The following is a 14,417-nucleotide window of genomic DNA, read 5'->3' on the forward strand; positions in this document are numbered from 1 at the left end:
GGCAGCGGAAAGTCCCCACAGGGGAGGATTACGCCTAAAAGGGAGGCAGCCCCCTGAAGAGCCAGGGGTCTCACATGGGGCAGCAGGCTGCGTGGACTCCGGGCCCCTGGGGTGTGAGGTGACCACGTAGGGATCAGGGCTGTGATATAAGAGCAGGAAAGGAAGAATTTTCCTCCAGCACTCGGTGTGGCTTCTGGCTTATCGACATGAATCCACTCCCAGGGGACAGAACCTGCCTTAGGAAACAGAAGAGTAAAATTCCATGCCTGCAGAGGGTACAAATGCCCCTTGACGGGCAGGTGCCTGTGCTGCCCAACACTGAGACTCCTGTATTTCTGGAATCTCCCAGGGACCTAGGCTCCCCACAGGCTGACTGCTCCAGATGTGTTCAGGTCAGGCCCCTCTTTACTCTGGAGAGTGGCACAGGGAGCATCTTCTTGCTCCACAGAGGGAGATTCTTTTCCTTCCCTGACAAAGAATTTTCTGGACCACCCACTTCTGCCCTGCATGCTCACAGAGAGCCGGATACCTTTGAGACTGGGAACGGAGGCCTCTGCAGGGGCCTCCTTGGGCTCCACGGAAAGAGCTGGGCAGGAATTTTAACCTGCCTACTAATTTCACTGCTAGCTGTGGTGGCAGTGCCCTATTTCCCCACTAGGTGGCAACCTTGATCTCCACAGCTCATAGCTCCAATCATTTCATTTGGCTTTGAAGGCTGCTCAGAAATTTTTTTCAAATCAATAAGAGCTCTTCTTTTATAGGAATCAGCCATGGGCTGAAATAGGAGAAGTCTTTGAATTCTGGTTCCATCTGTATCTTCCTTAATCAATCAATGTAATAAGGGTGAAGATGTTTGCAAAAGAAGCCTAGCAAATGTGAAATATGGATACAAATGGAGTCAGCTAGAAAATTATTCCTGTAGAGGGCCATTTTAAAAAATGCTCCAACTGGTTCTGCCTCTTGAGATAGGCCAGAGGCATCCACTCTGGACAATCAGGCTGGAAAAACCCTTTGGCCTGGCCATTGTCATCATTTTGCTCGATCGACGGCAACCTGGTTCTGGTTGATCAACTCCAGCACCTCCCCCACGCCCCCCCAACACACACACACACACACACACACACACACACACACACACACACACACACACACACACACCAAGAAGACTGATATTTGGGGGCAGAGTTGAGATAATGTGAGGCAGAACAAGAACAAAAAGATACCAACTGTCTTCAGAGCCTACATTTTAGTCCAAGAAACAGAACACTTCCGGAAACAAAGCTATACATTTTTATATCACATTAGAACTTTGCAGGTACAAACAGGATCCTTGACAAGCAAACGCAAACATTTTAATTGTGAAGTTTTCATAGATACCAAACATTTTAAAGAAACCTCCTTTCTGAAATGCATTCACAGGACTCCACAAAAGGCATCACCAGCGTGCTTTGAAAACGACTGTGAGACAAAACACATGATGAACTCTTACTGTTTTCATGATTATTTACTGGAAACTTGTTTGCAGGAACCCCCATCTATGCCCAGGAGGGGGGATATTTTTGACAGGTGGTCTTTGGGAGCTTGGTCATTGTTCAAACAAACAACCTTGGGTACTTAGTCATTGTACTTCATAATTTTTACTCAAATTTACAGCCACAGGTGTCACCTCCTGGGAAAGGTAAGGGGAACAGATATGGGACTTTGTTTTCATTACCTGCTGGGAACAAGCTCAAGACAGTCCCTTAGGAAATGAAGTTAGAACTCCAATAATTTGGGAAGTTGGCATTTAAGAAGTGTGCTTTCCTGACAGTCCTGGAGATGAGCTGCATGGCAATGTGATGCGCTTAATGCTATCAAACTGCACATTTAAAAATGGGTGAGATGACTTTTAAATCTTCAGATCACTGAGTTTCGATTTATTTTTTCTGCCATCAGTGAACGCAGGTCAGCATGGCTCTGGCAAACCCAAGCCCTGGTGTTCAGGGCCTCGGTCCTCGGAAACTCTCTGTTGAAAGCTTTTTCGTTCCTACATTCCACCTCCATTCTGTGCAGGAGCAGAGCATGACAGGCTGAGGAAGCAACCACATGGCATTTTTAAAATGTTGAATGAATAAAGCAAGCTTAGTAGAAGCCTCAGGATGTCATGAACTAATAAATGTTCACTAAAATTCAGAGGTAGGCAATTAAATATTGACACCTGTGCTATGGCTGTCACAAAGACCTTGCCAAGGATTTGTAAGTGGCAAATACAAGAGGAAGAGGAAGGTTTGCAGCCTTAGTATGAGTTTAAAACAATCTCATGTCACTACCTTTACAGATATCACTAATAATGTTTAAGGAAAAAAATAACCAGCCTTTTCCATGTTTATTATGTCCCAGGCCTTATATGATAGATTTCATATTCATTTATTGTATAAATACATTTTGCAGATGAGAAAACTGAAATTGAGAAGGGTTAAGTAAATTTCCCAAGGTCCCATAGTAAGTAGAGGTCCTGGGATTAGAACACATCTTTGTCAGATTCCTATGGTCTCAAGAACCTATGCTCTCAGCCACCACACCATGCATGGATGGATGAGAGGCAGGTGGCATCCCAAAGAGAACTCTGGCTTTGGCAATGGACAGAGATGGGTTCAATCCTCCCTCTGCCTCTCACTGCCGGATAAGAGAGCAAATGATTTCACTAAAATCCTCATGCTAGAGAAGAGCAGGAAGGGATGATAATTCCTACCTTGCTGTTTTCTTAAAAGGTAAGTAATAATATTTGTAAAGCACTTCTCTTGCAGAAGGCACTCAGCTAACCGTGGCTATTAAGAGTGTTTACCCGACCTTGCGCATCGCTCTCGTGGAGCGGCCTCCCGCGGTCTCCTCTGCAAACGGACTCTGTGGCCCAGCGCTCCCATCTCCTGTGCGCGCCGAGGCCTGCGAGGGGCCGCCGCCAGTGTTTCCACCAGCCCACAAGCAAGAGCATGGCAGCCGTCCCCTCCAGCAGCTGCTCGTGGCCACCCACGACTACTACCCTCGCTGCCTAGGTTCCGCTTCCAGTAATAGCTCCTGTGGCAGTGCCAAGTGTCCTAGGGAAGCCATTTCCCACCACCCTGGTCTCCCCAAGACTGCCCTGGATCACTGGTGGGCGGGCTTCTTTTTCGGGAAGTCCATGCTCCCCTTCATGGCCACAGTGTTGAAGTCCCTAGAGCACTCGCAATCTCCCCAGGCCTCTGGCAGCATGATCTCCTGTGACCTGGCTCAGGGAGCCACAAGGAAGCAGCCTGGTGGCCAGCCCAGCAAAACCAACTCCGGGCCCCCACCCTGAGTGGCTACCGCAGGCCACCAGACTTCCAGAGGCACTAGGCTCTTTTGAGTTCCTTTACCCCTACTCCACTCCATAGACTAGACAGGCTGCAGCAAGCAGAAGCAGTCGGGTTCTTTGACATAAAAACAGCAAAACATCAAAAAGGAGCCAGAGAGAGTCTGTCTCTGTACTGTCCTAGCCACATACGAGCCTTCCTTACACTTGTAACTGTGTACCTTGCACCAAGCAGAAAATAAACAAGCAGCCGGCAGGAAAAAACAAACAAACAAACAAACAAAACAGTGTTTACCCGAGAGACCAGTCAAGATGGCATACCTCCTCTCGTGACCACACCAGAATTATAAAAAAGCTACAGAGCAACCAGCATGAGGAGTTGCCTGGGGTCTGGCTGAATAGAATCTCTACAACAAGAAACAAAAATAAGAGGTCACCTCAAACAGGTAGGAGGGGCAGAGACCCGAAACAGCGGGTCCCACGACCGAGTGTGGCAATCAAAAATAGGTATGGCTATCTTGGCTGCAGAGCCCCCTCCCCTTCCTGAGAAGCAAGGGGTTCTGACCCCACATTGGACTCCCCAGCCCAGGGTTCCAGTGCAGAGAGAGAAGTCTCTGCAGCCTCTGGTTGTGAAAACCAGCAGAGGTTGCGGCTGAGTGAGACAGAGGGCAGCGGGAGTCACAGACATTCCTCTTAAAGGGCCTGCACCCGAATTTACTCGCTGACGGACTCACCGTTCTGAGCTCCAGTGCTGGGGCAGTTGCTTGAGGAGTGCCAGGGACATATGAGGAGACACTGAGTTGTCAGGCTTCAGAGTTGGGGCTGGAGAGATTGCTTTCTCCTGGACAGAAGTACTGGCAGTGTCCATTGTTCCTTTGTTGAGTGATCTCCCACCTCCCAGTGTGTGGACTCAGGCAGCCGCCATAGTAAGTTGCCTTGAACCTGGATAACCCAGGCTCAACAAAGGTGATTCCCCAAGACTCTGCTTCTCCCATCTTGTGGGTCCATCCAAACTGTTTTGAATGGTTTATTCCATACAAATGGCCTGTTTTGGCTCTTACCACAGACTTCCCTAAAATCTCTCAGAAGCTCACGAAACCCAAAGAAGCAGCATCTGGCCTCACTGTGCCCTTTACCTCATGCTGAGCAGCCCCAAGCTCCACATTAGCATTAGCTGATCTCAGTTTCTGGCTTGGCCTCTTAAAGCACCTATAAGCCCAGCACAGGTGGCAGCCATCTATAGATTGCTTGGTGACTCTTACTAGGTGGTCCTGCAGGTGCACAAGCTGTAGCTGAACTTGACCTGCAGCTGGACTCCTTCCAGGACTGTGCCACTGGGCCCACAGGACACCTACTACATAGAGCCACTCTACTAAGGCTGGGACACTTAGGAGCCCTATCCAGCGTGTAAAAAAATACACAGGGAGGCAGGAAAAATGGGGAGACAAAGGAGCACATGAAAGAACAGAACAAAGCTCCAGAAAAAGACCCAACAAAAAGGAGACAAACAACCTACCAGATGCAAAATTCAAAACACTGATTATAAGGATGCTCAATGAACTTAGGGAAAGAGAAGATGAACTCAGTGAGAACTTTAACAAAGAAATAGAAATCATAAAAATGGAGATGGAAAACATTCAGAAATGAAGAATACAACATCTGAGATGAAGAGTACATTAGAGGGAACTGACAGAGTGGACGAAGTGGGGGATGGAGTGGAGGAGGACACCCAATAAAATAGCGACAAGAAAAAAAAGAATCCCCCCCAAAATGAAGATAATTTAAGGGCCTTTGGGACAACATAAGTATGAAAACATTCTCATCCTAGGGGTAACAGAAGCAAAAAAGTGAGAGCAAGGAATTGAAAACGTATTTGAAGAAATAATGACAGAAAATTTCCCTAACCTGGTGAAAGAAATAGACATACAACCCCAGGACTCACTGTTCTGAGCTCCAGTGCTGGGGCAGCACTGGAGAGAGTCCCAAACAAGATGAACCCAAAGAGGCCCACACCAAGGCACATCATAATTAAAAAGCTAAAGGTTTAATACAAAGAGAGAATCTTTAAAGCAACAAGAGAAAAGCAATTAGTTACCTACAAGGGAGCTCCCACAAAACTATCAGCCGATTTCTCAACAGAAACTTTGCAGGCCAGAAGGGCTTGCCACAAAATATTCAAAGTGCTGAAAACCCAAGACCTACAACCAAGATTACTTTACCCAGCAAGGCTATCATTTAAGATTGCAGGACAGATAAAGAGCTTCCCGGACAAGAAAAAGCTAAAGCCAGTATTACAGGAAATGCTGGAGGGACTTCTTTAAGAAGAAGAAAGAAATACTTATAAAAAATATGAATAAAGAATGGCACAACAAGTACTTCAAATGAAAACGAATTAAATGCTCCAATCAATAGCTAGTGTGGCTGAAAGGATAAGAAAACAAGACCCTTACATAAGCTGCTTATAAGAGACTCTCCTCAGTTGAAAAGACACACATGGACCGAAAGTAAAGGGATAGAAAAAAGCTATTTCATGATGAACTTAGAGGGTATTCTGCTGAGTGGAGTAAGTCAGATAAAGAAAGACAAATGCTATCCATTTCACACCTGTGGAATCTAAAGAGTAAAATAAACAAACAAAAACAGAAACAAACTCATGGATACAGGGAACATTCTGAGGGTTACCAGATGGGAGGAGGGTTGGGGCGGGTCAGTGAAAAAGGAGGAAGGGATTAAGAAATATAAATTAAGTTGATAGTTACAAAATAGTCATGGAGATAAAACTTATAGCATAAGGAATATAGTCAATAATATTGTGTCAGAGGGGTACTAGATTTATTGGGGTAATCACTTTGTAAGTTATGTTGATGTCTAATCACTATATTGTATACCCCAAACTAATATAATATTGTATGCCTACTATAACTGAAAAATAAAAATCAATAAATCAATAAACGTACCTTAAAAAAAAAGTGTTCACCATCATGCAAACTAGAGGCAAGCTGCCTGTGATGATGATAATCATCACCTCGCACCAAGATCATTCCCAGTCACAGAAGCACCTATTGGCCATGGTGAGCCTGCACTCTATATCTGTACCTGGCACTTCATAAGCCTTCCAGCAGGATCTGCCTTGGCCTGATGTTCCCACACACCACACTTCACAGACATGGCAGCAACTGAGAACATACGGCAACGACAGATCTGAACGACTTGAGTAACCTGTCAATTCAATGAAACAACTGTTATTGATGTCTGAATTTTTCCTCCCCACTGGTTGTTTAACTGAATTGTGGGTGTTCTGTGGAATTGATTGCACCAGCCAGTTCTTTATTGTGATAGAGACAAAATGATAGTGTGTTCCCTAGAAAGTGACTGAATCTGCTCAGTAAAGAGAATGCTCAGGCAAATATTTTTTTTCCCACGACAGTGGCTTTACTTCTTGGTTCCTTCTGAATTGAGAAGTATTTAAGGGGACTTTCATTGCCTGTCGATATGCTGATAAGCTGGCTCCCTTTCTATTTCCTTAACTGTTCTCGGAGACTGATTAAGTACCAAAACGACACTCCCAGTCTCTCCCCACACACAGACTTTTGTCAGTTCTGAGTCACTGAAACAATTATCTTTTACATGTCCTCCTCCCACCCACCACCACTAATCATTCACATGAAAGCCGATTTTCAGCATTAAATGGAAATGCAGATTCTCGTGCAAGTCAACTGTATGCCAGTTCTTGGGGGTGATGATTCACTCACCTTTGATTTATATTTTCTTCCCCAGAGGTTGTTTTTCATGGATTTCGGACAGCACTGCACTTGTTTTCACTGACAGTGATGAAAAAAACAGATGTCAAGATTGGACTAGAAGGGTGAGGGGGTTGAAGCGAAAGGTGTAAAATGACAATAAATGAAGGAGCTGAGTCTAGAATTCTGAAACCCTCAGAGTTGCTGAAAGCTTAAGCTTCCTCCAGACACAGGGAGAGACCAACTATCTGACCTTCTTTTAGAAAATAGATTATAGTTGAATTTTTATTGACTTTCAAAAAAAAAAAGATCAATCTCTGTCTCTCTCAGTCTTTGCCTTGTCATTGTTATCTCGCTGTGCTGAGATCTCACTGTTATTGTAATTAGCAGTGCAACTGAAATTCTCACAGATAATAAAAGAGAAAAGGATCCTAAGGAACCGGGGTCTCATTCATCATAAAGCCTCATTAAGTCAGCTGACTTAGACTTTGCAATGTGTATTTTGCATTTTTATGCATTTTATATAGCATGGAATGTCTTATTCCTGGCAACTCACATGTAATACAGTATGGCATTAAGACTGGGTTGACACAATGCCAATTTAAAAAAAAAATTGATTTGCTCTTCCATGATGCACAAAATATAAGGCAAGAAACGAACCTCCCTCATTGAAAACTAATGAGGAATTGTGAATTGGACCAAGAGGCACTGGAAAGCAAATAATTTCTCCCTGGTGTTAGAAGAACATCCCTCATAAGAGAACTCAAAAGTCAAAATAGCAGGTGTAAAATGAGTGGGAATGCCAATAAATGATGATTTTTTTAAAAAAAAAAAAAAAACCTCTTAGCAAGCTAGAAATAGAAAGAAAATTTTTTTACCTGATTTTTAAAATGTATCTGCTAAAATCACACAGATAGTGCTATCCCTAATAGCAATCAGTAAACGCATTTTCTCTAAAATAAGGAACAGGGCAGCGATGCCTGAGGCTAGCATTTCTAGTCAACATTGTGCTAGAGATCCTGCCAGCATAGTAAGAAAAATAAAATCTGCAAAGAATGGGATACAAACTATTATTTTTCACAGTTGATATGATTATCTACAAAGAAAACTCAAGAGATAATTCATAACTAAGTAGAATTAATAAATGAGTCCCACATTACTATTCAATATAAAAATTAATGTGCCAATATCAATTGGTTTCCTGTATCCAATTCATTTAGCCAAGAGATATTTATTTAACACTATGTGCCACTCTTCGAGGTGCTTATAGTGTATTAATAAAGGAAACAAGAAAAGAGCTCTGCCTTTAGAGCTTACTGGCCAGGGCCATTTAAACAATGTAATCGAAATGAGTGGGAAAAGGAAGACTAGATGGTCGATGAAAGCTGGGAGCCCTGTAAACATAGGGTCAGGATCCCTGGCAATTTGATGCATATCAAGATATGTATCTGCTCTTGGATCATCAAAGACAAGTGGGGTAGAGAGAACTCAGACCAGCTCAATAAAAGCCATGTTTGGCACTCGTTTAGCAGACAAAAATTTTTTTTAAAAAAATCACACCTCTAAAATGTAATATTTTTTCAACAATATCAACTGTTTAGCAATCCATATTCGAATTTCCCTCATTGTCCTAATGAAAGTTCTTTATAGCAGACTTTAAAAAATCTAGAATCTCATTAACACTCACACATTCATTTGTTTGTGATGTTTTCTTAGTCTCATTTAATCTGGAACAATCCACCCACCTGTCCTCTCATTCTGTATCAAAAGCCATAGCTCTCATCAGTCAGCCCACTTACTCAGCTACCCTTTCTGGGTTCTAGTAACCACTCCTGCTTCTACCCGCTCAGACTTCTCCCTGTTTGTAATTTCAGAATATTGGATTATTGATTGTTGATGTTCCTAAACTGTGTTCACATATTCATAAAAATCTCATTTTTTTATTAAACTCGCTTTAAATTACCTAGATTTTCCCCATCAGGTCCCTGACCAATGCAGGCAAAGAATACAGATAGAACAGAGACATGAGGACTGGGACCTGAGACAGTCAGCTTAATAGGTTGGGAAATAGGAACAAGCAAAGAAGACCAAGAAAAAGTAACTAGTGAGGTAGAACAAAACTCAAGAGAGTATGGGCATCCTGGACACCAAGTAAAGAAAGCATTTTAGGAAGAATGACCAACTGTGCCCGTGGTGCTAAGTCACGTGAGGTGAGTACCGACTGAGAGTATACCATTAATTCAGCAGCATGAAGGTCATTGATCGCCTTGGCAAGAGCAACGTCAGTGGAATGCCGATGAAATGTTTCCATGTACAGCAGTCACAGATAGAAAATGAGTGCAGATTCTGCTCATTTCTTCCCAATGGCAACAATTAATCATAGTTTCTGGAAAAATATATCTAAAACTACATTTAAGCCATGTTTATAATCAGCACAGCACTACACAAATAATGACAGCTACCATTAAACAAGCACTGAGGGCCATACTCAAGGCCAGGTGCTTTGCTTATATTGTCTTATTTAATCTTCATAAGATGTGAGACAGAATTATTACTCCCATTTAACTGATTCATCCAACAGATATTTATTGAAAACATACAATGGGCCAAGTACTGATCTAAATATAGGAGATACAGTAGTAATCAAAAGAGGAAAATGTGTCTGCTGTCATGGAACTTACATTCTGATAGCAGGGGTCAAATGAGGGACGCTGACAGAGGGAAGTTACATCATTTTTCCTAGTTCAGAAAGTTAGGAAGTAGAAAAGCAGGAATTTAAATACAACTGTTTTTCTCAACATGTTCTTTTTATTCTCAAAATGCAAACAAATGAATTTACAATGTAAAACGTCGTTAAAAAATAAGAATGACTTTACATTTTCTCTATGATAAACACAATTGTCAAGCAAGTCTCAATTCTATATTAAAATACGAAACATTCAATCATTCAACATTTGTTAAAGGCTAAAATAAGAACTTCAAATATCAAGTAATTCTGTCCAAGAAACCCACCAGAAGTTTGCTGCATTTGAAGGTAGTACAAATACACACACACATATACACACACTCTCTCTCTCTTACACTTGCACATGCTTTCGCATACATCTCTCTGGGAAGATTGGGGAGGGAGACCTAGACATTGCATGTCTTCAGGAACATCAGAGGAAGGAGTGGATTTCTAGAATAAAATATGTAAAACATCTTCTGAAGCTGAAAAGCCCTGTTTGGAGATCTGTCTAATGGCAATAGTTACAAAATCCATGACTCTGGGATTCCCCAAACCCTTCCCTGAAACAGAGCCGAAGAAATTAGCCACTGAAGACCCAGGCCTTCTCTTCCAGTGGTGGCACAGGTTGCACAGGGTAGAGGAACAGGCTTGCTCCTGGGCCCTGCAAATGTCTTCGTGAGGCAAAATGACAGGAAAGTGGCAAATGGCCTTTAAATTCCATTTTTGTGGTTAGAAAAGTCTCGGTATTCCATTTTTTTTATTTTTAATCTTCTGGGTATGTCTTTTTTATATAGGAACAAATGCTCGATTAGACCTCAACAAATCAACTCTAGTGGTTTCTGATTCCACTCAGGTATGTTGGAAGATAACACACTTTTCTAACTTGATTATCAAGCTTTGGATATACATTCTACTGCCTTATGGTTTTTATTTTTAATCTCTATAAGCTCTGTATGCTCAGAGAGAAGCTTTCAAAATCATTTATCTTAAGCTCGTCAGCTGCAGCCTCTCAGCGTGTGCATCCAGCCAGAAGATGAAATTCCCATGAACACATCTGGGTTCTAAGCCTTCTAACTGTACAATAAAGTTTTCCTGATAGGCTTGCCAGAGTTTCATTCTTTCTAAAAAGGGGAGAAGAAAGGGAGCCTTCATTGTCGACCACTTACTATGAAACAGATGTTCTAACAGATATTTTGTAAACATTAATCTCCATTTCTCATCTTTATTTCATAGACAAAAAAAAAAAAAGTATCTGTGCAAGGTCCAGTTAGTAAAAGGCAAAGATTTATTTAGATTATCAATTACTTAAATTGAATGAGCAGTTTTCCATTGTCGTGTAAAATCTTATGTGCCAGAGATTGCTAATGATCCCCCAGTAACCATTCTCCCTTCTGCCTCAGTTTTAGCTCAACAAATGGCTTCCAAAATCAAAGTTAAATTTTCCAGCCTTCCTTGCAACATGGTGTAGTCATGTAACAAAGTTTGACAAATGGAAAGTAAGTGGAAGTAGGTTGCTCCGTTAAAAGAATAGGGCTTTCCCCTGGTCTGTGTGTCTGTCTTTATGCCAGTATCATGCAATTTTGATTACTATAGCTTCATGATATAGGAGCTCTTTCAGTACTTGTTTGGGGGTGGGGGGAAAGGCAATGCATTTAGGAAAATATCTCACTCTTACAAAGTTGTTTCCGCTCTACAGTGTCTATTTCACCTTCTCTTTGTCCTGCCCGCTTTCCTGTGGTGCAAACAGAATGCCTCAAGTTATTCCTAAGTATAAATGTGTACCTTTGGGGTAGAAGTGAAGCTTCTGATGCAGCCTTTGATTTACTGAGTGCCCACACCTGGTCAAGCACCACACAGACCATAGATCCAACCCAAGGGCCACTCTACAGTTTCATTAAAATGCAATGGACCCACACTGGGAGTGTTAAGACACACACCAACATCTTGAAATCACACAGCTACAAGTTATTTCTGAAGGCAAGTTACCTTCTCCATCACTCCTTTAAATGTTCCCTGTGAAATTCAGCCCCTAGAATTGACTTCCCATGCCTTGAATGATGCTGGGCTTTCGAAATTCCTTGCACTCTGCCTCCACAAGGCCAGCCATCTGTCTTGGCTGTTGAATTCTGAATTCACAAGGGATACATTAAGCTCAAGACATTCCATTTCCAAGAACATATGCTACATTCTTTCTTTTTCTTTTGTATGAGTTTTCTTAGACAAATAAAATTGACATTTAATTCCAAATCCATCTGGGAAATCAGAGAAACTCTGCCCTCACTGAGTGCATTTCTTCTCTTCAAACCCAGGAAGGTCCTTGACCCCCAAAGTCAGTGTGGCTTGGTGGAAAAAAGATGGGTCTTGGGGCCCACAGACCTGGGATTGAATACAATTTCTTCAAATCACTAGCTATGTGACTTTGGGCAAATTTTTAATTCTTCCTGAGCCTTTGTTTCACCATCTGTGAATTGAAACCACTTGGGGGATGGTGATAATTCTGCTTTGGGGATGGTGGTAACATTACTTTGCCAAATTAGTAATAATAAACATATACTATTTGGTACTTTATATTAAGTCAATAAATAGAGGCTGGTATCATTTAACACGACAGAATATAGAAATGGTTAAAAATGTGAACTTCCGTGCCAGGCAGACCTGGCTTAGTATTTACATTGGGGCTATGATTTTGGAAAATTGTTTAACTTCCTGAGTTTGTTTCTGTGTCTAGAAAGTATTAATGAAAACTAATATACTTCTTGTTGAGAGGATTAGAGGTGATTTTTGTAAAGCACCTGGAATGTACTTAATAAATGATAACTTATTATCTTTGATGTTGCTACTATTATTATTGGACATCTTCCCAAACACTGACTCAGAATACTCCTTTCATCAAAATTATCTACCAAATCGGTCTGAGAGCCTTTAGGCCTTGGGGCCCATGTTTCCATCTTCCCTACCCTACAGCTGAATCCTGAATAAGAGGAGATGAAAGGTTTCTCATTTCCTGATTGTATACTTCATCAAGGACCTTTGTGGCCTCTTTGAAAAATATTTTGGTTACCACGTCCAATCTTCAAAGTGACCAAGAAAACTGTTAGCCATGACGAAAATTTCTTCTTCACAGGTGGGACAGTGGTCCAGGGGAACTATTAGCCTAAGGTAATGGAGACTTACAGGTCTGAAAGCCCTCCAAATTCAATGCTACCTGCTTTAAAGGGAGCCAGTGAAGACTACTGTTACTCAGGCAATAGTCTCTGAGGTCTCTGCCACACAGCACCTACTTCCTTTGAAGCCTCTCTAAATTTACATTTATGATCTCCATGTTAAGCCCCAAGTAACTTTCAGATTGTTGTGTAAAATTCCACATCATGTTCCAAAAGAAGATTATGCCACGCCCATCGATTTGAGTCCTTGCTGCCCAACTGCTCATCTTTTTGCCCACAGGCAGTCCCTCAGCGAATGTGTCTGGCTTTCTTACTAAAAGAAGAACAGTTGACTGGGTTTTAATGTTCAAGACCTAAGCAGGATGCGTAGGGGAAGAGTTACTTGTTAAAAACACATCCAAGCAACTGGCTTCAATTCACTTGAAATATGAGAAATTTTGTTATGTCATCTTTCATGAATAAGAGATTGGAAAAGGACTATACTCAGTTACATTTCCATGACCACACATGATAAAAGCCAACTCTATATCCAGCTTGTATGAGCATAAATATGGAGAAACAGCACCAAAAGGATTGTAAATTAAATTACTGCATGGAAAGCATGCACCTTGTATTGAAACGGAATTTACGGCTGTGTCATATTTGTCCATTTGTCAATACAATTTTAACTGATATTTGTGATCATGTCTCCAGAACCTCCAGAATGTGACTGTGATAACTAGTTCACAATATTTATACTCATGCATGGTGAATCTGTAAACCAGAATAATAATCATATATATATATATGCGATAATCATATATACATATACATAATAATAAAGATTATGTAATATACATATAACATACATATAAACATAATATATATTATATAATTTACATATATACATAATCATACACAATGATTATATAATGTATATATAATATGTATACATATTATATAAAATATATATACATAATAGTTATATATAGCATTATTGCACTTGGCAGCCATATATGCATATGCTTTGAATAATGGCTGTCATGTGCAATAGTGAGGCCAGAACAAATTCTTAGCACTGACATCCCTGACAACCTAATTAATAATCAGTACTTTATCAAGCAGTTGTAATTTCATAGGCAGTGCCTGTTTCACTCTCCTAACTTAAATGTCCATTAAAATATATTGAAAAGGCCAATACTGAGAACATTTGTTATTAATTTTTAATTTAATTCATAATATCCTGAATTTATCCATCTATATCATGTATGTGTGTATACGTATATATACACACACATACATCTTTTTAAATGACTTTTTTCTAATTATTATCCTTTGCTCACTTTAACTGTCAGAGCCTGAATGTGGTATCTACTAATGTGGTATCTACTAATCTCCAATCCTATCATCTCACCTTTGGCCATTACCACTCCACTCCCGCCGGCCAGAACAAATCTACTCTGGAACCGGTTTCAAGCATTCTCAATTAATCTTCATGG

At 41.2% G+C, this 14,417-nt stretch overlaps 1 pseudogene; it reads left to right on the forward strand.

Moving 5' to 3' along the window:
- Window positions 1–2,969: 2,969 nt before the first annotated feature.
- On the forward strand, window positions 2,970–3,230 carry LOC120583809 (pancreatic progenitor cell differentiation and proliferation factor-like; annotated as a pseudogene).
- Window positions 3,231–14,417: the final 11,187 nt, after the last annotated feature.

The sequence above is a fragment of the Pteropus medius genome, unplaced genomic scaffold (genome assembly GCF_902729225.1).
Source record: "Pteropus medius unplaced genomic scaffold, Ma_sr-lr_union100, whole genome shotgun sequence".
Classification (NCBI taxonomy): Eukaryota; Metazoa; Chordata; class Mammalia; order Chiroptera; family Pteropodidae; genus Pteropus; species Pteropus medius.